Below are 26,161 nucleotides of genomic sequence, written 5' to 3' on the forward strand. Positions count from 1 at the left end.
AAACCTTGAAGCCACTGGCGAGGCTGTCTGTTTTTTCCAAGGCCTTGCCTGGACATGACTGACATCTACATGGCTACACTCTGGGAGCCGAGAAGGGGGAGGTGGAGGAAGGGGGTGGGATTCTGCTTGTCCTCAGTTGTTCTCGAATTACACGATGAAGTAGATGGTGTGGATCCTTTAAACCACAAGGAGTTGTGGAGTCCAGTTAGAAAAATCCAAAACATGTTAGCCGGACTTGGCACACCTGCCTCCACAGAACAGGCAAGAAACTCAGCACCACACTTAGAAGCAAGGTGATTGCACTGCGATTAGTTGGCCTATTTGGAAAATGAAAAAAATGAAGGCTTCCTTGTGGTTTGCGGTTCTGCTCTTTTTTTTTTTTTTTTTTTTGAATTGTTACAATCTATTTTCATGGCTCTTGAGATCTAGGATATATCCTTGTCTGGGGCAGCTCTCGTATCCTATGGAAACTAGTTATTAGCGTCGTATTAACGTTGTTCACGCAGGTCTCTGGGGAAACCTGGCAGCAGTAGGCATGGGCCAGGCGGAATTCAGACTTGGGGTGCAAGCCCCATCATGGGTTCATTCATACGATTAAAGGCACAGCCCAGAGGCAGCGAGTCCTGCCACCCAAATGGGTTCTCGCTTACTCTAACCGTGCAAAGGTAAGCATCACACTGCTTGCACTATTTAGAGACGAAGCCCAGACAGGGCCCGTGGGTCACACACAGTGGCGGACCAATCCAAGGCAGGCGCGCGCCGAGAGGGGCGGCATGTCCCCCGCCTGCGCGTTCCTGCCTCCCGCCTGGCGCTCGGCGCAGCGCGCACGCCGACCCCGGGGCCGAAGCGTCCTTGCGCGGTTCTGGCCTCGCGATCGCAGGGGCTGCGAGAGCACAGGCGGCGGCGGCGGCGCGCGGCGGGGAGGGTGGCCGGCTGCCCCCCAGGTGCGGCCCCACCTGCTGCCGGGTTGGCCGCGGCACGCGCCGCGGGAGGAGGGCGGGTGACGGATGGCCTGTCCGCCGCCCGGCGCGGGGCCGGGAGTGCACATCGGAGCGCGCCTCGGCCCAGGCCCCGAGCGGGGGGTACCACCAGGCCGCCGGAGCAAGAAGGACCCAGCTTGCAACGTTTAGATTCTGAACATTAGTTTCTATTACATGTGGGTGGAAGAAAGGAAAACGCACTACGGGAAAGTGGAGAGCAAAGAACCCCGCATAATTCAGGACTGTTGTCTGACAAATCATTTCGCCATCTGAGCAATCCCTAAGCCTCCCCTTCCTACATTGCAGTTTATAACTCCTGTGTGTCATTTCTGTGCATGATGCCCTATCAATACTGGGAAACAACATATATCAGACCTGAATAGTTGCATTATCTTAGCTCAGGCAATATTAAAAAATCATGGAAAATAGGCTTAAAAATTTGGGGTGGGTTCGTGGTGCGGGGAGATAATACACTTTAGATGGTCTATGCAGGATAAAAATATAGGACAATTGGATAGTAAATGCTAAAATTTCATCCCAAAAAGAAACAAATAAAATAGGTGTATTCTAGAAGTATATTTTGCCCATTAGAATGTGCAGATTTTTCATAATTTCTAGCTTTTACGTGTTTGAAAGTCAAGAGCAATTTGAATATATTTTGTTTACCCTTGCAAAAAGATGGCAGTGCATGGTTTTAGGCAATTCGATATAAGAAATGTCCTTTTAAAAACTCATTAAATTGAGAGTAGGGATTGAAGCAGACAGAAGGATAACAGGAAAAAATATGTCATGAACACCACGAAAACAGGGCTGGTAGAAGGCTATTGTATCATCCGGGCTCTTTGGCAAGTGAAGGACAGGTCCATTCACTGCGAGTGTTTTCTTCAGCGCAAGCCGAAGAGCTGAAGGTAATATGTCTCATGTCAAGGAATTCAGTCCTGCCTATACACTGATTCATTTAACTCCAAGAGCAAAATAGTTTAGAAAAAACAGTGGAATTTGTTTTATATATATATATATATATATATATATATATATATATATATATGAGGAAAACGTTATTTTGTCTAATTGTGCTTTAGAATCCACCGGCATCTTCTGCCCTAGTCACTATCACCACTTGAAAAACGAAAGCCGTATTTAAAATAGTGATAAATGAGACTGAATCATTCCATAAGGTGTATTTTATCTCATTATGGATGAAAAGTCAGTGGGGCGGGGGAAAAGGCAGAACTTAGCTGCATGTATTTCTTTTTTAAAAGCCATATTTTAATAGTGTCACAGTAAGTTGAGAAAACAAAATTTTAAAGACATCTGATAATCCCATCAGGCTAGCACTGATAGCATATGCCAATAAATTAATAAATAAAATCCATGTATGTTTCTATAATTGCTTGTATAAGCTTAAATACTTATAAAGGCGTCCATTTGAATCCTAAGGGGAATTTTCATATACTATCAAAGGAATTTTAATATTAGTAGAGAATAACCATATTAATCAGTTTCAAAAACAGCATAACACTTCATGGAGTGTATATATAATTTGGTTAACCATTTCCTCATGGTTGGACTTTGCTTCTAGTTTTCAATAAAGTAAATAATACAGTAAGGGACATCTTAAGGCAAAATTTCCATGTTTGAAATTATTGATTTCAAATAATTTTTATATGGAATACATAAGCTATGCTTAATGAATACTGTCACAGTTTTTACTATAGTGTCCAAGCTGCTTTACAACACCAAATAAATGTAGCATTCTATCCTGCCATTAGGAAAATACTGGCTCACATATTTTACAGCATGCTCAGTGTTATTGAGAATACTGACAAAACTTTTTGGTAATGTGGCAGGTGAGTTTATTTTTTTAATATTCATTTTCCGTGATTATTAATGAAGTTGTCCTTTTTTAAAAAAATGGTTTTGCTTCTCTTCTTTTGCATTTCGAGTTCCCTTTTTATTTAATGATTGAAGTACTTCTGAAATCAACATATAAAAATAAAAGACAGCACTTTTACAAATCACTCTTTCATGGTGTTAACTTTGAACTAGGGTAGTAACCCCTGCTTAAAATAATCACAGCAAGAATTCCCCAACAAAACTGGGTTAAGCCACAGTTTGAAATGATCTTTTGAATTGAGGTTTCCAGCAGGCTTCTGCTTGCCTTCCATCATGGCACATAAAATGATATTATCACCTGTGAAATTACCCTGGAAACTTACGGTGCTTTATAGCAAATCGTATTCTTTCATTAGGAACCTCAGAAATGTTGATCTTTGCACGAGCTTTCTTTCTGGTCTGAAAATTTGTGTTGCTTTCTTAAACTGGGATGTGGTCGTTTAAAAATGCCTTCGTGCGTTTCGGCATCTTCCACAAGCGCTCTAGTGCCCAGTAAATAAAGTAGCGGCCCATGCCCCTTTTAGCAAAAGCTATATATCTGTTCAGACTTGTAATTTGCTCCGTTTATATCCTTTGCCCTTGAACTCTGGTTATTAACGCAATGTTTCTCCAAATGATGCCGTATAACTCTGCTGCGAGCACATTCACGGTGACACCACGCAAACGTTCCGAGGGCCAGGGCCAGCTGAGCAGGGGAAGAAATGATGGCTGCATTGTGGGAGTTGCAGTGCATTACTCAAAACGGGGCGGCTGTAAACCTATGGCTGTTAATATTCAAATTGGGACAAGGCCAGACCCAGACTTTGCTGATATTCCGAGGTCTGGTTGGAAAGCAATTTAGCAAAGTAGCTTTGATTAAAATAGAAACAGCCAGAACACTTCTCCCATGAAATGAACTAACCACCCAGCAAAGGATTTGAGGCAGGTGTCCTAATGACACATCTTTAAAAAAATTATTTGTAATGGGTTTAGGGAGGGGGCCAGAATTTTCATTCAGTTGTAAAGAGCAGATGGTATATGTAGTGGAACTATAGAACAAATTGCTCTGTGTCAACTACAATGAGACATACCAATTTTCTGTGGTAAAATTATTTGCATCGTATTTCTTCCGTAAGACAATTGTGCCTTGACTGAGTTTAATATTGTTTTCATTTATAAAATGAAATGTTACTGATTAATATTGTGTGAAATTTTGGGCAGGGAGTGGGACCAGTCTCTCTCCACAATATCTGTGAAGGGAATGTACTGATCAACCAAATGAATAATTTAGGTATGATCACACTCTGTGAAACCCACTTTGGAATGGAAATTCTTCTCCCACATTTTAGAAGAGGACATTTACAAAAATGTCCCTTTCTTTTGAAATGAGAAAGTCATATACATGGAATGATATGTCCCAGAAAGAGCTTGTACATATTAGCCTATTTCAAAATGTTGTATTTGTGTCAAAATAATGTTTTGAAAGTGTTTATTTTCCCAAGCTCTTTCTTGTAATAGATTTTAGTGGATTCACATTGAAATGACTTGGTTGCAAAAGTCAGTGTTGTACTTTCTTTTTTGGCATTTTATCTTAAAGCAAATTGTTCCTAGCAATGAGATTTAATTGATACACCCGGCCCCCAATTCTTAGGCTATGCATAATGCAATTCATGCAAAAAATGTGGATGGGAATGAGAAAATAATATACCATCAAATACTGAATTTCATGCTGAAACATAAGCTGCCATGAAACTTCTGGGCACATGTGTGTCTTTAAAATAAGAAAAGGACGAAGCACTTCTAATTCCTCTAATTGAACATACTATTTTGTTTTTAATGCACAAAACATGGTTTGGGTACATTTGCCAATGTACGCACATGAATGTTGTCTATAGAAAATAAATAAATCATAGGTTCCCAACACCAAACACACTTTAACATGTTAGCTGCTTCCATTTCATTATTTATATCTGGAGGAAGTGAATTCCAAGTTCCAAGTAAGATGTATTAAGAATACTTTTGAAAACAGTCTTTTCATAGATAGGAAGCTATCCATTTTCTTTCTATTCTCTCTCTAATCAAGACTTGCCCCTAAATTAAAGGAGGTCTTACCATCCTTAAAGAGACCAATCTAGTGATCTTCATTTGAGAGCTTGGTTTGGCTAAGGAAGATTAAAATACAGATAAAGGAATTTTAATTTTTTTCTGAGAACTTTAAATTCTCCTACTTATCTTGAGGCAGATACCTTGTTTACATCATTCATCTCTGAATCCCCACATGACGTGTGAGTACTGGATGAATACCCCCAACCTAGTTACTGTATTAAATCCATAAATGAATGCAGTTGAACACTTATTGCTGCATATCATTTGATTGAAATGCAATGAAATTGCACATTCTTTAATATTAAATGATTTTAATTAAAGTAGATAATGTGTTATGGTTTCCTACTCCTAAAACCTCAAAATGTTTCTTTTTATATATTTCATTCAGAAAATTGTAATTCCATTGCAGTAGTGAAGCCAAGTTTTTAAGAACCTGGCTCATAATCTTTTTTCCATTGTCTGAATGAATGATTGTTAACATGCAACTGAGATCTAAACCTGTGTATTGTATTAAATATGTATTTTATACAATTGTGAAGAGAAGTTGCATTTGTTGGTAGAGAGCATCTGTCTCATTCTTTGATAGAATGACAGCATGGCTTATTACAGATTTTGAGTGCCTTGAACTTTGATGATGTTCCACAGATCAAACTGGATTTTCTACTGTGTCCTCCTTAATAAAATACATTTATATATGATGCAGATGATGTGTAATATAGTTATACCAACAACACTTTCAAACATTTAATTCCAAAATGTTAAGAAAGATATCCATCCCAGATTCAGCCCTTCATCCCACTCCCCTTTTCCTAATAGGAACTATTTCCAACATTTCTATTGCATTCCTTTAGAATTCACTTCCCTATCCATAAGTAACATGTGTGTATGCTACATTTTAACATCTTCCTCGTCTCCTTCCTAGTGTTATTTGAGTATGGGGAATTACCTATCGACTTTCCAGTAAAGATGAAGGCTTGTCTGTCTTTACTATCCCTGTCCCCAGCTATACCTATATTCACTGTGTTACTAGTAAATTCTACTGAGAACTATGCTAGGGAATAAACATTTCCCTTTTTTGCACAATTTGTGGTTTTCTTGGTGTTAATAATTGCTTTTTCCCCCTTTGTTAGCTGTCTAGTAGTTGTCACCAAGTCATCACTATACTCTGCCAATTGCTGAATCTCCTCTCAAGATACTTATATATGTCAGTTACTCTATCAAGGTTTTCTTTAAGAAATCTTTCCAGAACGTTCTGGTCTACCTCCCTGTAGACTGGCTCTCCTTATTATCAGGGCTCAGTTGTTATTCTGGGCTTTTCCTTCACAATTATCCTATTGTAAGATGTTTCAATTGTCTCCTATATTGGCTCACCTATATTCTGTATCCCTTTTCTTTCTCTTTCTTGATTTAGTTTTTCATATATGTGGAGCCATCTTCCCCTGACTGGCTATAAAAATACGAGGGAGATTTCACGATCTAAAAATGTCCTTGTACACACCCTGTTAATTAGTAATCTGGCTTGCACTGGAGCTCTAGGATATAAAATCTTTTCCTTATGTATTTTGCAGGTATCTTTATCCAGGAGCCAGTTGAAGAAAAAAAAATACATAAATAGAGTATAATGTAGTTAGAATAATTATTAAGATAGAAATACATATCCCTAAAAAAAAAGAGTTAGATTATTTTTCTGTGACTATAAGGCACTTTGCAGTTTTTGAAAATTTTCAGTTAGAAATACTTAAGTACTGTAAGTTATAATAGAAGATACTATTTATGCATACCACATGTTGAAGTATTTTCTTAAGATTACTTCAATATTGATAGTTTAAATGCTATTTTAGATTAACATTATTAATTACTTTAACAACTAATTATTCCCAGCATTAGTTGAGAATTTTTTTATTGTGTATTTTAGCATAAATTGAAATAGGCAGAGTATAGGATGCAGAAATGAGCTCTGCATGGCCAGCAAAGCAAAAGGTACCACACATTAAAGAAGATTAATTTCTATCATGAGATTATTGAAAGGTGAAAATTAAAATAGGAAAAACAGATTATAGAAGAGTTATATGTAAGATTTAATTAAAGTAAGTTATTCCAAATTCTACTTGCATATGCAAACGCTAATAAACTGAGTGCTCGGCCTTAAACACACTTTCATAAAACCTTAAAAGAAATCCACTCTGCATCGAAATATTGAGGGGATCATTCTTCTGAATATGTGATTCTCTGCATTATATTTGAATAAACATTCTATCTCCACAGTGATTTATTGAATTAACCTCGATAAATTCTAACTAATTACATAACCGGTATATGTCTAAGAAAGCACCATAATATCATTGCTTCCAAAACTGTACACAGTGAAGTAAAAATCAGAGTGGATACAAAATAAGATTTAGAAAATATTACCAACTTTAATATCATTCTCATAAGCTTCACAAGTCCAGTGCAATATATTTCAGGCCTGTGAAGGTCAATACAAAATGACAGATTGAAATACTGTACGTGACTTGCAAAAGTCATTTTTGGGCAAGCTGTTTTCCAAGACTTAAGTTAAATTAAAATATACCTTGCATCAGACATTTTTATTTTAACTGGATTGTGGCCTCGTTTTCAAAGAATGTCACTTTTATCCCCGGTTGTCAAATAGATATTACCGTTGTGAAAATGAGCTTGATAGCGTGTGGCAAATACTGATTAAGTGCTGGCCCTGTTCCTTGAAGAAATGACTTTTTGTCATTGGAAATAAAATGCCAAGGGTTTTCCTTGTAATTTGCAACTTCTTCCTAAGGTTGTAATTGATAGAGGAAGGCTGTCCCAGTGTTTATGAACACAAGATTGGAGCCAGACACAGTTGGGTTCAAATTTCATCTCTGCCATTTATTAGAAAGCTACTTACCATATCTGTGGGAACTGGTTACCTGCTGGGAGAATGGGCATAGTAACTGGTGTTGTCAGGACCCAGCAAGGTGTGTGGCATTGTGCCTGGCTCCGAGGGAGCACCCAGGTGAACTAGGAGTCATTGAAGCTTTGTTGATTTTATCATTGCTCCCACATCTATATTCCTGTTTTTTAATTGTATATTTTAGTATAAACTTTTCTTCCAGCTGGCATTATAATTTTGGCACTCTTTACACATTTGCTGTATACTAATAATATCAGAGATGAAGAACCTTAAATGACCTATTTTTTTAATCAGGTGAAACTGGGTCTTATGCAAGAGTCTTCAGTGTGTTGCCCATTCCGGGGCCCTCCTTGCCTGAAGATGGATACTTTCAAAGTCTGAAATCTCATGTCTGTGTGTTTTCTCTGGATGAATTGGATTTAGGGATGAGCCCTTGCCTTTTACCCTTGTTGTTGGTTAATTAAGAAGCTCCTTTTTTCCTTTATAGGGTCTGCTTCATTGCTGCCAAGGAAAAGGTATCTGGACATAATGATACAGCCCTATCTGGCCATCTTGACCCCTTAAGTTGGTCTCCTGTACTGTCTGGGTCTTTGGCATATGTCCTGTCACCACTTGAATCATAATGAGATAAATAGACTGAGTCAGACTGATCAGTTGTATTTTTTTTATTTTAGTATCATTAATATACAATCACATGAGCAACATTATGCTTACTAGATTCCCCCCATTATCAAGTCTCCACCACACACCCCATTACAGTCACTGTCCATCAGCATAGTAAGATGCTACAGAGTCACTATTTGTCTTCTCTGTGCTATGCTGCCTTCCCTGTGCCCTCACTACATTTGATCAGCCATATTTTAGCCATACCTCTTCAGGCTGGATCAGTGCTTATCAAGCACAGACACAGGAACTTTTGGCTACATTTTATGAAACACTTTTTCAGTTTATTCTCTTTCAGAATAAAGACATTGTTGCTCAGCAATCTCCAAAAGTGACCAATGGATTTCTTGTTTTTGAGATTATCTTTTTTTTAGTGTCACCATGAACTTGTGGACTTTATATATTTGATGTTTGAATCCAACTCTCAGCCACTAAAAAACAAAAAAACACATTTATCACTAAGCATAACACATAAAAATGCATAATATGAATGTATATCTTATTGAATTTTGAGACACACGCTTTGTAGATAACATTGCCAAACTCCCCTGATGTCTTCCCTGGGTCCCTCTTTCATGAAAAGTAGCAAGAGCTTAATTTGCATGAATTCATGTCGAGATAAAAGTTGGGTAAATTGGACCTTCATCTTCAGGTCCAGATATTTGAGGGTAACTTCAGTAGTCTGAACACCTCAGGGGTTGGAGGTAGACAGAGACTGGCAGAGCTGGTCATGGTGCCAGCACATAAGTGCTGCCAATTCACATTGTTGAAGGTACAGGAAGTTGGAAGAGAAGCTGAACCAGCTACCGGCTGAGGGTTGGGCCAGCTTTCCCTCTCCTCCCAAGTGCTGGAGGAGAAGATTTCAAAATAATGGTAATAGTTGATAATAGTTTTTTAAAAATTATTTTAAAGAATTTATTTTTAGAGCAGCTTTAGGTTTACAATAAAATCAACAAGAAAGTAGAGATTTCCCATATGCTCCCTTTCCCCTCACAGGCATAGCTTCTCCCATTAGCAACATCACTCAACAGAATGGCACACTCATCGCTGAGGATGAACCTACATGGATTCATCATACCTACTTCAAGTCCATAGTTATTGTACTATTCACTCTTGATGTATAGTCTATGGGTCTGAACAAATCCGTAGGATATATATTCATCATTATAATGTCATACAGAGTATTTTCACTGCCACCAAAATACTCTATGATTTGTCTATTCATCTCTTTCACCCTCCCCCATCCCTGGCAACCACTGATCTTTCTATCGCTTCTGTGGTGCTGTCCTTTGAGAATGTCATACAGTTGGAATCGTACAATAAGTAGCCTTCTCAGATTGGCTTTCACTTAGTAATGTGTATTTAAAGTTCCTCATGTCATTTCATGGCTTGAGAGCTCAATTCTTTCTTTCTTTCTTTCTTCTTTTTTTGCTGAATAATATTCCATTATATGGATGTGCCACAGTCTATCTATTTTTACCTATTGAACAGCATCTTGGCTGCTTCATTTACATTTCGTGCTTACCAAAGAGCATGACTGCTTGATGGTACTTACCAGATTATGCTTAGTTTTGTAGGAAGCCTCCAGACTGTGTTCCAAAGTGGCCATGCCATTTTTGCATTCCCACAGCAATGCATGACAGGCCCTGTTCCTCCACATCCCTGACGGCATTTGGTGTTGTCAGCGTTTCAGATATTGGCCATTGTAATAAGTGTGTAGTGGTATTTCATTATTGTTTTATATTGAAATATAAATATTATGTATGTTTCCCTGATGACATATGTGAGCATCTTTCATATGGTTTTTGTCATCTATATATTTTCTATGGTGAGGTGGCTATTAAGTCCTTTGGCCCATTTTTTAATCAGGTTGATTGTCTTCTTACTGTTGAGCTTTTAAGAATTCTTTGTATATTTTGGATACTAGTCCATAAGATATGTCTTTTGCAAATATTTTCTCCAATTCTGTGGCTGTCATATAATTCTCTTCATATTGCCTTTTTCAGAACAGAATTTTTTAATTTTAATGAAGTCCAGCTTATCAATAATTTCTTTCATGGATCTTGTTCTTAGCAGGAACTTCTAGTATGATGTTGAGAAGGAGTGTGATGAGTGGGAATATCCTTGCCTTACATGGGATTTGAGTAGGAAAGCTTTGAGGTTTTCACCATTAACTATGACGTTAGCTATAGGTTTTTGTAGATATCAAGTTGAGAGGGTTCCCCTCTATTCCTAATTTTTATCACAAATGGGTGTTGGATTTTGTCCAGTGCTTTTTCTACACCTATCAGTATAAGCCTGTGATTTTTTTCTTTCTTAGTCTGCTGATGTGATTAATAGTTTTTACTTTTTTATTTTTTTTAGCTTTCTTCAGCACTATTTATTTCTCATGTTATAGAAATAAAATTGACATATAACACATGTAAGTTTAAGGTGTACACTGTGATGATTTGAAACATGTATGTATTGTGAAATGATTATGAAAATAAAGTTAGTTAACACATCCATTATCTCACGTAATTATAAATTTTGTGTGTGTATGGTGAGAACACTTAAAATATACTCTCTTAGCAGGTTTTAAGGATATAGTACAGTATTGTTAACTATAGTCACCATGCTGCGTATTTCATTACCAGAACTTACTCATCTTACAATTGGAATTATGACTCTTTGACCAACATCTTGCCATCTTCCTCTCCCACCAGTTCCTAACAACCCACCATTCTATCTGTTTGCTCCTATGAATTTGGCTTTTTAAAAAATAATTTTAGATTTCATGTATAAAAGAGATCATAGAGAATTTGTCTTACACTGTCTGACTTATTTCACTTAGCATAATGTCCTCGGGGTCCACCTATGTCATCACAAATAAGAGGATTTCTTTCCTTTTTATGGCTGAATAATATTCCCCAGGTGTGTGTGTGTGTGTGTGTGTGTACCTCATCTTCTTTATCCATTTATCTTTCAAAATGCATTTAGGTTGTTTCCATGTATGGAAATGTAGTGCAATGAACATGGGGATGCAGATACCTTTTTGAGATAATGATTTCATTTCTTTCAGATATATACCCAGATGTGGTACCTGCCACCTTCTTACATACTTTCAAATAAATACCCAGAAGTGCTGGATCAGAACATTTCTATTTTTAATTTTTTGAGGGATCTCCACACTGTTTCTTATAGTGGCTGCATCAATTTACATTCCCACCCACACAGTGCATGAGGATCCCCTTTTATCTACCTCCTCCCCTACACTTGCTATCTCTTATCTTTTTGATAATAGCCATTTTAACAGGCATGAGGTGATATTTCATTGTGACTTTGATTTGCATTTTCTTGATGATAAGTGATGTCAAGTATCTTTGCACATATCTGTTGGCCATCTGTGTGTCTTCTTTGAAAACATGTCTATTCAATTTATCTGCTTTCTTTGTTCCCTCTATTGAGTTGTTTGAGTTCCTTATGTATATTACGTATTAGCCCTTATGGTATATTTGGTTTGCAAATATTTTCTCCTGTTTCTTAGTTTGTCTCTTCATTTTGTCAATTTTTCACTATGCAAATACTTTTTAATTTGATGGTGTCCTATTTGTTTATTTTTGCTTTTGTTGGTTGTATTTTGTGTCATATCCAAAAAAATCATTGCCAAAACCAATGTGAAGGAGCTTTTTCCCTCCTTTTTTTCTAGAAGTTTTACAGTTTCAGGTCTTACATTCAAGTCTTTAGTCCCTTTCAAGTTAATTTTTGTGAGTGATGTAAGATAGGGCCAAATTTCATTCTTTTGCATCTAAATATTTGACTTTTCTAGCATCGTTTATTGAAGAAATTATCTTTTTCCCATTGAATATTCTTGGTTTCCTTGTTAAACATTAATTGACCATATATATATTTCTTTTCTATACTCTCTGTTTTCTTCCACAAGTGTGTGTGTGTGTGTGTGTGTGTGTGTGTGTGTGTGTGTGTGTTGTGCCAGTACCATATTTTTTTGATAACCACTGTTTACTGGTATAGTTTGAAATCAGCAAGTATCATGCTTCTGGCTTTGACTTTTTTTCCAAAATATTGCTTTGGTTTTTCTAGGTATTTTGTGGCTTCATCAGAATTTTTAGATTATTTTTTTTATTTCTGTGAAAAATGCCATTGCAATTTTGATAGGGATTGCGCTGAATCTAGAGATGGTTGTGAGTAGTATGGGCATTTTAACAACATTAATTATTCCAATCCATAAGTAAAAAAATAATTTTCCATGTATTTATATGTCTCCTTCAATTTCTTCCATCAGTGTCATAGTTTCCAGTGTATTAGTCTTTCACCATCTTGGTTAAATTTATTCCTAAGTATTTTATTATTTTTAGTGCTATTGGAAATGGGATGGTTTTCTTTATTTCTCTTTCAAATATTTCATTGTTTTATCTTTTAGTGTATTGAACTGCAATGGGTTTTTGTATGGTGATTTTGTTTCCTTCAACTTTACTAAACTTGTTTATTCAAACAGTTTTGGGGTGGAATCCTTAGAATTTTCTATGTATAAGATCATGGTATCTGCAAACAGGCAGTTTTACTTCTTCCATTCTGATTTGAATGTCTTTTATTTTCTTTTTCTTGCCTAAGTGCTCTGGGTTGGAATTCCAGTACTGTGTTAAGTAGTAGTGATGAGAATGAACACCCAAGTCATAATCCCTGATGTAAGAAGAAAAGCTTTCAACTTTCCACCATTGAATATGTTAGCTATAGGTTTGTCATATATAGACTGTAGAATTTTGGGGTATATTACTTCTATACCCAATTTGTTAAGAGCTTTTATCATGAAAGGGTGTTGCAGTTGTCAAATGCCTTTTTTCTGCATCTGTTGAGAGGATTATATGATTTTTATCTGTCATTCTATTAATGTGGCATATCATGTTCATTGATTTGCATATGTTGAACCATCCTTGTATGCCAAGGATCAATCCCACTTGATCATGATGTATGATCCTTTTCATGTGCTGCTGAACTGAGTTTGCTAGAATTTTGTTCAGAATTTTTGCAGCTATATTCATCAATGATAGTTGCCTGTAGTTCTACTTTCTTGTAATGTCCTTTTGAATGGGTGAAAAATAAATCTGTGTAATATTCTTATGTTTAATTGATCACTGTCAGTTATCACTTAACTAATCTGATAAGCTAAAGTTTCCTTGAAAATAAAAGACATACTAATAGTTAAGCAGCAGTTACCTTTATTGGCATATGAGAGAATATAGAGAAGGGAAAGAGAAGAGGCTTCTCCTTCACCAGCTTTTGGACTTGGGCAAGCCATGTAATATCATATACAAGAATGTATTGACCTTATACTTCTCAAAATGTTACCTTGGAGGGTTCAGACACATGTGGACACATTTGGGCAACTGCCAATGCCATATATAATCAGTCCTTCAGGTGTCCACAGCAAACTCCTGAATAGGTTTTAATCTCATTCCTATGCTCCCTTCTCATTTTCAGTTGAACAAAACTTTCCTCCCAGAAAATCACACATACACACACATACTTTGACTTTATTGAAAGAAATAAAGAACATGGCAGACAGATGATATTTATTCTTTTTGAGTTTGTCAAATTGTTCATGCTTCTCATTGTATGTGTGGGCAATCATATGCCCTGCTCTCCTACCTCTCAAGACTCTGAGCCTTAGTTCAAATTGCCTGAAGGAATGAACTCTCCTGCATTCAAATTTGGGTAAGGCTGTCCGTACATATAAAACCTTTTCCTGACTTGATTAGAATGAACCTGGTTACCTAATATCTGATTAAACGAAGCAGTTGAAATTTCTTCATGCCTAAAGTGTACTCTAATCATCAACTAATAAAATCTTGTCTTTGAAAATTTACTGTGAGAAAATATTTGTAGTGATGTGAGGTAAAACACTAATATTCTCATACACAAAGAGTTCTTACAAATCAATAAGAAATTACTCAGAAAAATGGGCAAATCATGAACAGTGAATTTATAGGAAAAAAAGGATAATAAACATTTGAAAGAGCAAAATAACCATTCATTAAACAATGTTTATGAAACACTAGTTACCAGACCACACCAAATACAAACAAATCATCAATTTTTGTCCTTCATTTTGTCAACAATTACCAAAATATTAATAAACAAATGTTGGCAAAGATACATGCTCATAAATTGTCAAGAGGAGTTGGGAGGAAATTTTGCACTGTCAAATGTAAATTGGCCCAGAAAACTCACTTAGTAGAAATTCATTCTGAAGAACTACTATCATGGGTGCAAAAAGATTTATGCATGAGTATTTTCAAATTAATTTGTTAGTAACAGTGCAACACGGGAAATAATCTCCATGTCCATCAACAGGGTAAATAATTATCTAAATCTTATTTTATCTGTGCTATGGGACTCTAGGTATCCCTTGTAAACACTTGGCAGAGAAAGTCCTCCAAAACATGTCAAGTCAAGGGGACAAAACAAAATTCAACAAGCAATATATGTATGTTTACATGCAAAAATGATCATATACATATAAACATTTATGCAAATTTATCAAAGGAGGAATTGGAAGGATGCGCATTAAATTTTAGAAGGTTGGTATTTCTGGAGGGCAGTAGGTAAACAGTGGGAACCCAGAGTCTGGGAAAGGTAAAAGGAGACTCTTACATTTGTGTTATTCTACTTGTTTTGATCTTTTAAAAATATAATATCTTCAGATATTTTATAATTAAATGACAAGAGAAAAACATGTTATTTCAGTTCAATATAATGAATCTTATCAGAGTTATGTTACTTTTTAATGATCTGTAATAGGTCTTCATATATTCTGAATAGTAATAATGGATTAAATACATTAAATTCCTCAATTGGCACTTGCTCTTCATTTATGGTGTCTGTTTTTACCCCAATAATGTGTTATCTTTGTGTCATCGATACAATAGTCTCCTAAGGTTTCTAGTCATATACACCCCAAGATTATAAAAGTATTGTCCAGAATTTTATTCTAATATTTTTTATAGTTCCAAATGCTTGTACCTCTCTGGTAATGCTAAAATGTTTTCCTCTGCTGTGAAGTGGAGGTTTATTTTTATATTTTTTCTTAAGGGTTAGTCACTCATCTGATTCAAAATGTATTAAATGTTTTCTGTCACTGATTTAAAATGTAAATTTTATTATAAATAAATTTTCAGATGCACATACATCTGTTTCTATATTTTCTCTTCTACTGATATATTTTTCTATTAGTTTGCAAATAATTTGTTTTAATTATTGTAAGTTTGCAGTACGATTTGCAATCTAATAAAGGTTCCATTAATGTTCTTGTTTTCTAAACTCCCTTGACTATATATGTTTTCTTCGAGTCTACTTGTCAAGTGCCATTGAGTCTTAAACTACACTTTTGATGTGAATTATATTAAACTTATAGATATATTTAGAAAAGTGTGTATCTTATAGTATTGAGTTTTTCTGATATATGTATGCACTCACCATTTAATTAGGTATTCTTTTATTTTATCTGGCAACTTTTATTTTATTTTGTTTTTTCACATAAGTATTACTTATTTCTAGGTAATGCTATTCCTAGGTAAATTTTGGTTTTATTACTGTTATGAATGACATGCTTTATTTCTTTTATATTTTCTTATTGATTATTCCTTTATCTGGTCATAATCTTATAAAATGTGTTATACTTACTGCATGTTTTTCTATTCTTTTTTAAAGCTTCCATATAAATAATGTGTCTCTAAATTATGACGCTTCTATATTATTTTCTATTTAAATATGTATGTCTCTCATGTCTTTCTCATTTTGCCACGTTAACTGGAATCTTTAATATTGTGCTGAATGGCAGCAATGATAGTTAGCTGCCCTGTCTTTTATGTGAGTTTTGATGGGAATGATTCTAGTATTTCTGCATTAAGTTTGATATGGACTACACTTTTCTGACAGATACCATACTTCAGATTTTTTTCTATTTTAGCTTATGTAATGTTGTTGTTATTGTTTTCTTTTCATTTAAATCAATGAAATGTCTTTTATATGGAGGTGTCATAATGTATTAGTTCAGAGAGCAAGTTGCAGAGCCAAAATTCTGCATGCGCTCCACCTCTCCACCACTTAACTTTCCTGTGTGTTAGTTTTTCATATGAAGCAAGGAATAATAGGATCTACTCCATTTAGAGATTAAATGAGCTCATGGATGTTAAAAAGCTTAAAAGAGTGCCTGCATATAGCGCTCAATGAGTTATTATTATTATAATAACTATTAGTATTACTATTATAGAAGTGTTCATTTGATTTTCACTTTTGTTTATTATGGTTACATATAATAATCGTTTCTCAAAGTTGCACCATTTTTGTATATCTGAGATATATCCTGTTTGGTCATGATTCCTTCAACTCACTGCTAGATTGTATTCATCAATATTTGCTCTGTTTATAATAGATGTTTTGGGAATAGTTTTATTTCTTTGTAATTGAGTGAGTTTGGGTGTGTGTGATCTTTATACAGTTTTGTTAATTTTGTCATACTAACATCATTTAATGAGTTAGAAAGTTCTCCACATCTTTTTGTGCCTTGGGACACCTTCTATAATATAAATCCTTATGTAAAGGGTCTACAGAATTCATCTTCAAAAGCCTGGAGTCACTTTTAGGAACAGAGATCTGACAAGAATTTCAGTTTCTTTAGTGATTAATGGTATATTCAGGTTTTTCTTTTCTTGACAGAAACTTGATACTCTATATTTTCTTATAAACTATTTTTTTTTATGATTTCTATTTTTGGCATGAAGGACTATATAATATTTTATATAATTATTTTAAAATTTCCTCCGTATCTATGGAGTCTTTTATTTCTTATTTTTCATACTGTTGCCTGATTTTACTTTTTTATTTTTCATTTGATATGCAGACAACAGGGTTCTCTGTTTTCTTGGTGTCTGCTGAGAATAGTGTTTGAATATATTATCTGTTTTTGTTCTTCATTTAATCTAATTTATGCTTTTATTATTATTGATTTATTTCTTCTACTTTCTCTGGATTTAGTTTAAGGTTGTTGTTTTACTACATAGTATGCTTAGATCATATATGGTAACACTTTCCTATTGCCCCATGTCTCATCATTTCTCTAGTCACTCATGCATGATTGCTGAACATTCATGCAATGAGCATGAAGTGAGTTCCCACTAAGAATGTATTGAAGTTGCTGTCCAAGCAACATGGCAGGCACTGGAGATACCTTCCAGTTACTTTGGCAAGGAAGCAGGCTTTAGAAAGGAAGAATGCAAGAAACCAATCAAGAAAGCTAGCAAAAAGGTAAAGAAGGAAGGAAAGAAAAAAGCAAAAATAATTATGTCAGAGTGCACTAGAAATAGACTCATTAACATTATGCACAAGGTACTATGAAAAGACGAATCTGTAACCGAGGCACAATCATAATTGCTCTGTTTGCCTCAAAGGATTGTTATAAAACTCGAATGAATTAATGTATGAGAAAGCATTTGGAAAACCTGTAGAGAAAGATTAAGTACAATAGGTCAGGTGGGTGGGATAAATCCTCGATTTCCGCATGCAATCAAAAATGCTGCCATTCTCAATGTCAGCTTCATCCCTAATTGTGTCACACACTTTTTAAAATGTCATCCAGGAAATTCATACTTAATTTGTACCTAGCTTTTCACCTGCATTGCTCTTCCACTGTGGAATACTGTGCTCTAAAATATTTTTCTGTGCTATGAAATATTGAATACTTGCATTTGTAGTACAATTGCTTAATGACCGATTTCCTCAAGGTTGCTCGCCTCGGTTGCCCTCAGTCCTCCTTTCCTGACTGTGCCACAAAAGAATACTCCATGGTCACGTCTGTAAATTGGCCCATGTGGCCGTAAGTCTCACACGAAGGAACATGATCTCCTTGGGGGGCACTTTCAGAATCTGGCGGATGTGAGGTTTACAAATGCCCCCACGCATTCTGCTTCGGAATCATGCTCATCGAAGGGCGTCCACTTCTATGTGCCTCCCTTTGCAATCTTTCCACTGGATTAAGACTCTTAACACAGGAGTTGTTATTTTGGAGACACAGCTGTAAAAAGGGAATAATACAGCACAGATTTTAGATAACATATTCAGTGAACTTACCATCCAGATCTCCTAGGTACTAAAATAAATTCTTGTTTTTTGAACTGCAATCTTCTTTTTTGGTGACCTTCTAGGAACATTCAATTACTTTGTTACTTTACTCCTTTGGAGACATCAGTTTCTTGATAAGGTTTGCAAGGATTCTAAAATTATACTCTCAGGAAGTACCCGACAGGTGTTGTCTGTGTAGCCACTTTTTCCCCCCTCTTTATTTAGAAGAACCACCATTTCTGATTCCCTTGCCCCCATCACGTGGTCCCAAACAATGCTGCTAGTCAGATAAATTGCTTCCCTGATCAAAGAGTATAAACTCTGATGCAAGCTGTGCCAATCAGAGCACCTCACTTCACTTGCCAAAATAATTGATTCAAGAGGTCTGTGGTAGGCGAGACTGTGGCCTCCCATCCTTATCCTCAGAACCTGTGTATGTGTTTTGTTACACAAAGGGGAATTAAGGTGCCAGATAGAATTAAGGTTGCTAATCAGCTGACCTTAAAATAGCAAAATCACCCTGGTATGGGTAGGCCCAATGTATTCATAAAGGTAATTAAAAGTGGAAGAGAGGGGCAAGTGGGTGACGTCATAGGAGAAATCAGCCCACCAGTGCTGGTACTGAGGAGAAGGAATATGAAAAAAGGAATGCCTGTAGTCTCCCAACGCTGGGGAAAAAAAAGGAAGTCATCTAAATTCTCCAGAAAGGAACTCAATCAACAACTTGCACTCAGCTTACTGAGGCCCATTTCAGACTTCTGACCTCCAGAACTACAAGATAGCAATTTTGTATTGTTTAAGCCACTGTGTTTGTGCAGTTTGTTTTAGCAGCAATAGGAAAATAATACAGGGATATTTATGTAAACTATGCTGGGCCCCCACAATATTCTCCCCTGGACTTTTAAGGCATAGTTATTGGGTAAAGTACAAAGCCGGGGAGATGTGAGCCTAGAACGGCCAGGAGACCCTATGAGAAAGCTGGTTTGCAAGATTGAGCTGAAAAGAGCAAAGATGAAGGAAGAGATTTTCACTCTCCTCTCCCCACAGCTGGATTCTACAGCCAACATGCTCCCTTTCCCTGTATGCTAGCTTCAACTGGGATATCATCACTTGAAATTTGCCACTTGAAAAATTGTGCAGAACATGGGGTCTGAAGGTTTACATAGGTGAGGTTCCAGTGCATCCCAGTTCCAGAGAGAATGAGGCCACTCCACAGCTCAACCCAAATGTCACCTACCCATGATCATAATATTATCTAAAGATGGAATTTGTGAGTTCCCTGTTCTCCTCTCGCTCCAGTGTCCTTGGAGTAGGTCAACCGTAGGATCCCAAAGAAATGAGCATCTTTAAGAGTCACATTTACGTAGTACATGGATATGTGTAACAGGTTCACGCAGATACTCACAAAACACTCCACTGTGCAACATTCATGTTTGCTTTTTCTTTGTATCAATTTATTGTATTAATTTTTTGTATTGATTTTACTCATGGGTCCTTGCTCCCACTGCATCATGGAAGAGAAAGGGACAAAATTGGAGAGCAGTCTAGTAATCTCAATGTAACAGAATCATTTGAACAGTTTCTTTAGACAACGTAATCTTAGATAAAGTGCCCAGGTTGTTCGGCGACTGCCCTCCCCTGTCCCCACCCTCCTTTCTTTTTTCTGCGTGGGACTCCGAAAATTTATTCTGTCCTCAAGGCTTAAGGAGGGATGCTGTCCCTGTGTCCCTAGGGTATCCCTGGCTTACCCCACCCAGTGGCTGCTCTGGCTCTTTCCCGCATAGATGCGGCCCAGTGTGGACGCTGCATCTCTTGGCGACATTCTGGGTCTGATCTAATGCCTGGTTTACCTCATTCAGCCCCACCAGAGCCCACTGCCCCTCCCCAGTCAGCCTCCTGCCATCTCTCACAGTGTGACCAGCTCCTGTGAGTCGCCATCCTGCAGTTCATCTGGCCACGTATCTGGGCTGAGTGACTCTATTTCGGAGTCACGTTGCCTCCTGGCCCCACTGTGCCCCATGGCGAGCTGACTGTCCCTCACTCAGTTACCTTTGAATATCCTATCTCAGGGGTACCTGGGTGCTTCCCTAAATTGGGTCTATTCCAGGTGTAACAGAAGGTAGCATGGGAAATGTAAATTAAGCCCTCCTTCTCTCTAACTCTCTGCTGCTACCCCAAGTTCATGTGCTATGGCAGCCCCCGAGGTCATGTGCATGCAGGCTCTGAGTTGACCCCTTACCAGGTCCCCCACACTGAGCTGGACAAAAGGACCTCCGTTTTTGGTATTTCCCTCAATTTACCAAATAAGCTTCCTCTTTTGGATAAAACTTAGGAGAAGGAAGATCAGGATATTGATGTCTGATGTCCTTGCCCTCCAACCTCTCCCCCTTCTCTTCTCCCTCACCTTGAAGGGTCAGACTTCTCTTTAACTTTTCTCAACCATTTCCTCCTGTATCCTGTTTCCAGCCTTAGGGATAAATTGTAACCCTGAGAGGGGTGGGGGTGAGGGTAAAGGGAGACTAGTGGAATTTTTAAAATGTTTGACCAGCTATGCATACTTAGAGTAAATATTTTAAATTCCAAGAAGAAATTACATTCAAGTTTACTATGCACAGGACAGGGAGAAGTAGCGATCCTTCATGTAAACATCCATAAAACATCCCACTTACGGTTGCTGTCAATGCTCTCTCACTTGTTAATGCACGACTATGGTACTAGTCATGTGATTACAAGGTAGTCACCACAGGGTTATTAAGGCAACTTACACTTTCCTAGTGTGGAGAGTCCCAGGGTGTATTCATTTCCATCTTGACTTATGGTTCCATGGAATGGTCAGGAATAAAGGGAGTTGGATCTCCAGGGAGAATTGTTTCCCACATGTCATCCAAACATGAAAAGGAACAGAAAATTAATCAACAGGGTGACATTTTAAAACGGGAGTTACATCGGAAGTAGAGAAAGAGAACTCACTGATGGTTTAATAAGAGTGTTGGGAAGCATGCCAGAGCCTACACAACGGAGGCTCAGAATTGATGCCTCACACGCTCAAAGACATATTGACAGATAAATAAGCACAAGGATTGCTAAAGTAACAGTACAATTCGGCTGTGTTGTCTGGGCCTCCAGAGATCCTATACCTGTCCTGTGGGCAATTTACAGGGAGCAGGCTTCAAAGACAAACACAAAAGCTCTTAGATCTACCTTGGTGTGCGGAGGCAAAAACTGTAGCATAGTTTCTTCCTTCCCACCTTTTTCTCCATTTGGGGGGTAATATGTGTAACAACAATTTGGCTTCTGATGCAACAATTATATCTGTGGATTTGGGTGGTTTTGTTTTGTTCTGTTTGTTTTTTACTGAAGACCTTTGGGCTTCACCAACTCTGCTGCAGAGGAAGCCTGCTGCCACAACTCTTTCTCCTCCGTGATTTCCTCAGGAGTCTGAAGGAACTGCATACTTTAAGGAGCCCTGAATCTGTCCCTTAGTGCTCCAAGGTCAAGTCAGACTTCACTTGAGGATACTGACTCTCTCAGCGTAAGATGCTTTTAGTGTAAAATCTCATGGAAACAGTTCTGCTGAGGGGACCTGATGCTCCAGTGTACACTGGGCATCTGTGGATGACCCTCTTCCTGTGCCTGTATGGAGTCTGCAATATTTGTGGCCTGATGCCCTGACACATGCAATCCCATGACACTCTGCAAGAGAGAGCCAGAATTCCAGCTCCCAGGCGTGGTGGGGTGGTGAATATAGCAGAGGGCTTGGAAACATGGATCTGGAACCACACCCTACACTGCCAGCTGTGTGATTTGAGCAAGTTCCTCTCTCCCTGGGCATCTCAGGTCCCTCATCTGGAAAATGGGGAGAATAACCTCATACTGTCAGGATTAAATGAGATAACATCTAACTCTTACAATTGGCAATTATATTATCTAGGAGCAACTCTGCCACTTATTACTAATATGAAGTAGCACATCCTTCTTTGACCCTCAGTTGGGGTTTATGTATCTAGTAAATAAAAATCCATGACGTCCGGCTAAACTTGAATCTCAGATAAACAACTCATGTTTTACCATGAAAAAACTCCCCTGAAATAGTTGGGGTGTAGCTGATGTTAAAAAGACATTCATTGTTGATGTGCAATAGAAATGTAGCTGGGCATCCTGGATTATACAAGGCAGTAGACCCCTTGTCTACTTGATGAAGGAGTAAATTAGTGTCTACCTTATCTTATATTCGAGGGTGATTGTGAGGATAATACAAAAAAAATGTACATGCAAAAGTTTTGTAAATTGCAATTGGTGTGATTCAGACATGAGGGAATGCTCTCGTTATTAGCACAGTATTATGGCCACCGTCACAAGCAGGTTGAGGGACGCACAGTGGAAGTCCGTGAGAGGAGATACTGTCAGTCATAGACCAGTTAACCTACTCACCTCTTCTGAGGGGCCAGCGACCTCTGGGTTACTTAGAGAAGACTGCCTTTTCTCATTCATAGGCGCGTGTGGATTTCACTGGTATGTACTTTTTGTACTTGGAGAGGAGAGAGGAGGAGTATGGGGAGGATCTTGAAGGGAACTGCCAACCTTTACACAGGGAGGGTTATTTCCTTCTTAATTAAATTTCTAGACAGGCAGTTTGCCTTTTCCGATGTATGAGGTTTTTCATCAGCTTTTTTTCTCATATAGCGGCAAATCATGAACGGCTTATTTCAGGAACAATCACGGGTGGGGCCGTTTTGGTGCCCTCTTGTGCCAGAGCTGCATTTTAAGCATGAACACTTCTTCAACAAGGGAATTGCAAGTTGAAAAGTCAAGGTGCTGCAGAGACTCCAGGAGATTTTAACTCTCACGTGTCAGGGGCGTCAGGAAGCAGACGTACTCAAATACTTCTCATTTTCAAAGGAAGGAACGTCAAGTATTTTCTGTCCCTTCTCAAGGCCCAGAACTAGATCCAGAACAAAATGGGCTCCTGCATAACTTCCACAATTTCTCACCATATGATGAAAACTTTGTGTCACTTTAATATCCAATTAACTAGCTAATTCTGCCCCTTTAGTAAAATGAATAATTCATGATGTCAAACCCTTAGTCAAATCAGTTATTTAGTAGGAGGAACTTAAAGGAGATCTTGATCCTACAATTGAATTTTTATTTTTAAACCAGTTTTGCTAACTTCACACAGACGACCTGAGAGGTGGGAGAAACGTGGACTCAGTCACTGGAGCAACCAACTCTGCAGTTTCCTGCAAGACAGACCAATAAATCTGTGGGAACTCTTGGCCTTTGACTTTGAAATGCAAAAGCCTTGGATGAAGAGAACTGTGTGCTGAGCATTCGCTCCAGCAGGAACAGACAGCAAGCAAGCCCCACCCAGGAATGACATTGGTAGTTTCTTCACTCAGGAGGCTGATTTTCAGCAGGCAGGCACCACAGACAGCATAAAGCTCTCTTTGCAGACACTCAGGGCCATCGCGTTTTATGGACACAAATTGAAGATAAGATCTAGTGATGGAGTCTCCAGCCACAGCTTGAAACCAGCCCATCAATGTCAGGTTCCATTAAGTACCCGATGCTGGCACTTTGCAGCAGTTCCGGTGAATAAAGGTTCTGGCAGGGTCAGTGTTTCAAGTGAAGTTCAGACTCTGATTTGCCATAAATGAAGAAGATGGGAAGTGAGCTGTGAGATTTTTTAGACTAATATTTAGATAATTGCAATTTATCTCATCTTAAGGATCAAGCTGATTGAACCTGAGCCGAGTTTGAGCTACACTGTGTTTACAAGGCCTCCTTCCTCCAAGCTAGATGTTTAAAGAAAGTAGAAAAGTGAGAGCTGGGATTTCCGGCTGACCTTGGAACCAAGAATGACCAATCTCAACAACAATAATAGCAAGAATAAACAATCATGAATATTGCCAATGCTCTATCTCCAGTGCTGAGAAAAATTAATTTCCTATTTGAGTCCCATTCACATAAATACTCATAATGATGTATTTAAATCCAGACACTGTTAAATCCTAAGCATACACAGTACCTGAGTGAACAGCATGAGTCTTGCATTTAATCGGTTACTGTAATAAACATATAAAATGTTTTTTTTTTTTCATGAGAGGACAGAGCAGTGGCTACATAAAAGGACACCAAATGACACATCCTCCATCTCCCAGCAAATAAAAAAGCCATCAGCTCATAACAAGGCGGTGATAAAAGGTGCTGAGGCCAGTAAGATTAAGACTTTGTAATAAGGTTCGGGCGCCAAAACTGACAGCCATTTTCTTTTATATTTATCATGTCCTCACATTGGGGTGAGAAGCCATGGCTCTGTCCCATTGCTGGCTAGAATTTATAGCAGCTCCATTATTAGGAGATTGCAGTGAAATGGGGTAGAGGTATGGTTTTCTGAGAACGTTACGATAGCCTCCTACATTATACACTTGACAGGTTTGTCAGCTCTTAGTAACAAGCCTTGTAAAGTACTTTAATATCATTAGCACTATTTTCTTAATGTGTCTGCTCTCCTTACAGCCTGAAAATATCATATATCATAGGCTGGAGGGTAACATGAACTGCTATCTCCCCTTTTCTCACTTCTTAAATGTGATTTTATAGTAACATGTAGAGTTGATATTTTAATCAAAATAATGCAGCCATTTTCTTTTATTGATTATCAAGTAAATATGTATAAATATGTTGTTAGGGGTGGGCAACCCTTTTAGAGGATATTGGAGACACATAATGAATGGCTTTCTGGGGTAATCTTGCTGCTTGCTTGCCGCAGTTACGCTATGTGCCAGGTTTTGCATTCTTCTCTCCTCGCCCAAAGCTCTGTGGAGTCCACAAGCAGGAAATAGGGGCATGGGGCCAGACCCGAAACTCTGGAAGAATGTTTCAAGTAGGCAAGATCTATCTAAGATGTCTTTAAAATTTCTGCACCTATCTGTCTCCCTTTAGGTAAATTAGCATCAGTTATAATATAATATGTACTTCGTGGTACCTTTCATAAGGACCCACATATATTTTTAAATACGGAAATCCTTAAGGCTTTGTCTCCCTTTAGGTGATGAGCATGTTGACTTATGTATTCTGATCTACAATGCTAATGTAACCCAGAGACCCAACAGTGCAAGAGTTTTCTAAGTATTTTACATTTTAAAATAAACATTTATGGCCTTGTGAATGTAGTAAAATCATAAACTTGGTTGAGATCTCATGTTTAAACAGGGATACATCTTAATAGGCTTTGTGTTTGTTCTTAACATTGTAAATATTCTCATGTATAATCTAGGTAGTAAAATTTCAATTTTTGTCAACAGAAGCTTTAAATCTATACCAAAAATAAGGATAGACACATACAATATCAAGAGAATTTTATAAGCTCCAGTAAAATCTCATATTGTTCTATTATTTAAAAGAAGGTTAAAGTCAAACACAGTTCAGTTTTGTGCTTGAGCTCAGAACAAAACATCAACTTCATGTAGGCAGTTTCAATATTATGTTATTTACTACACATTTCCCAAAA

This window comes from Manis javanica, chromosome 18 (genome assembly GCF_040802235.1).
Source record: "Manis javanica isolate MJ-LG chromosome 18, MJ_LKY, whole genome shotgun sequence".
Taxonomy (NCBI): Eukaryota; Metazoa; Chordata; class Mammalia; order Pholidota; family Manidae; genus Manis; species Manis javanica.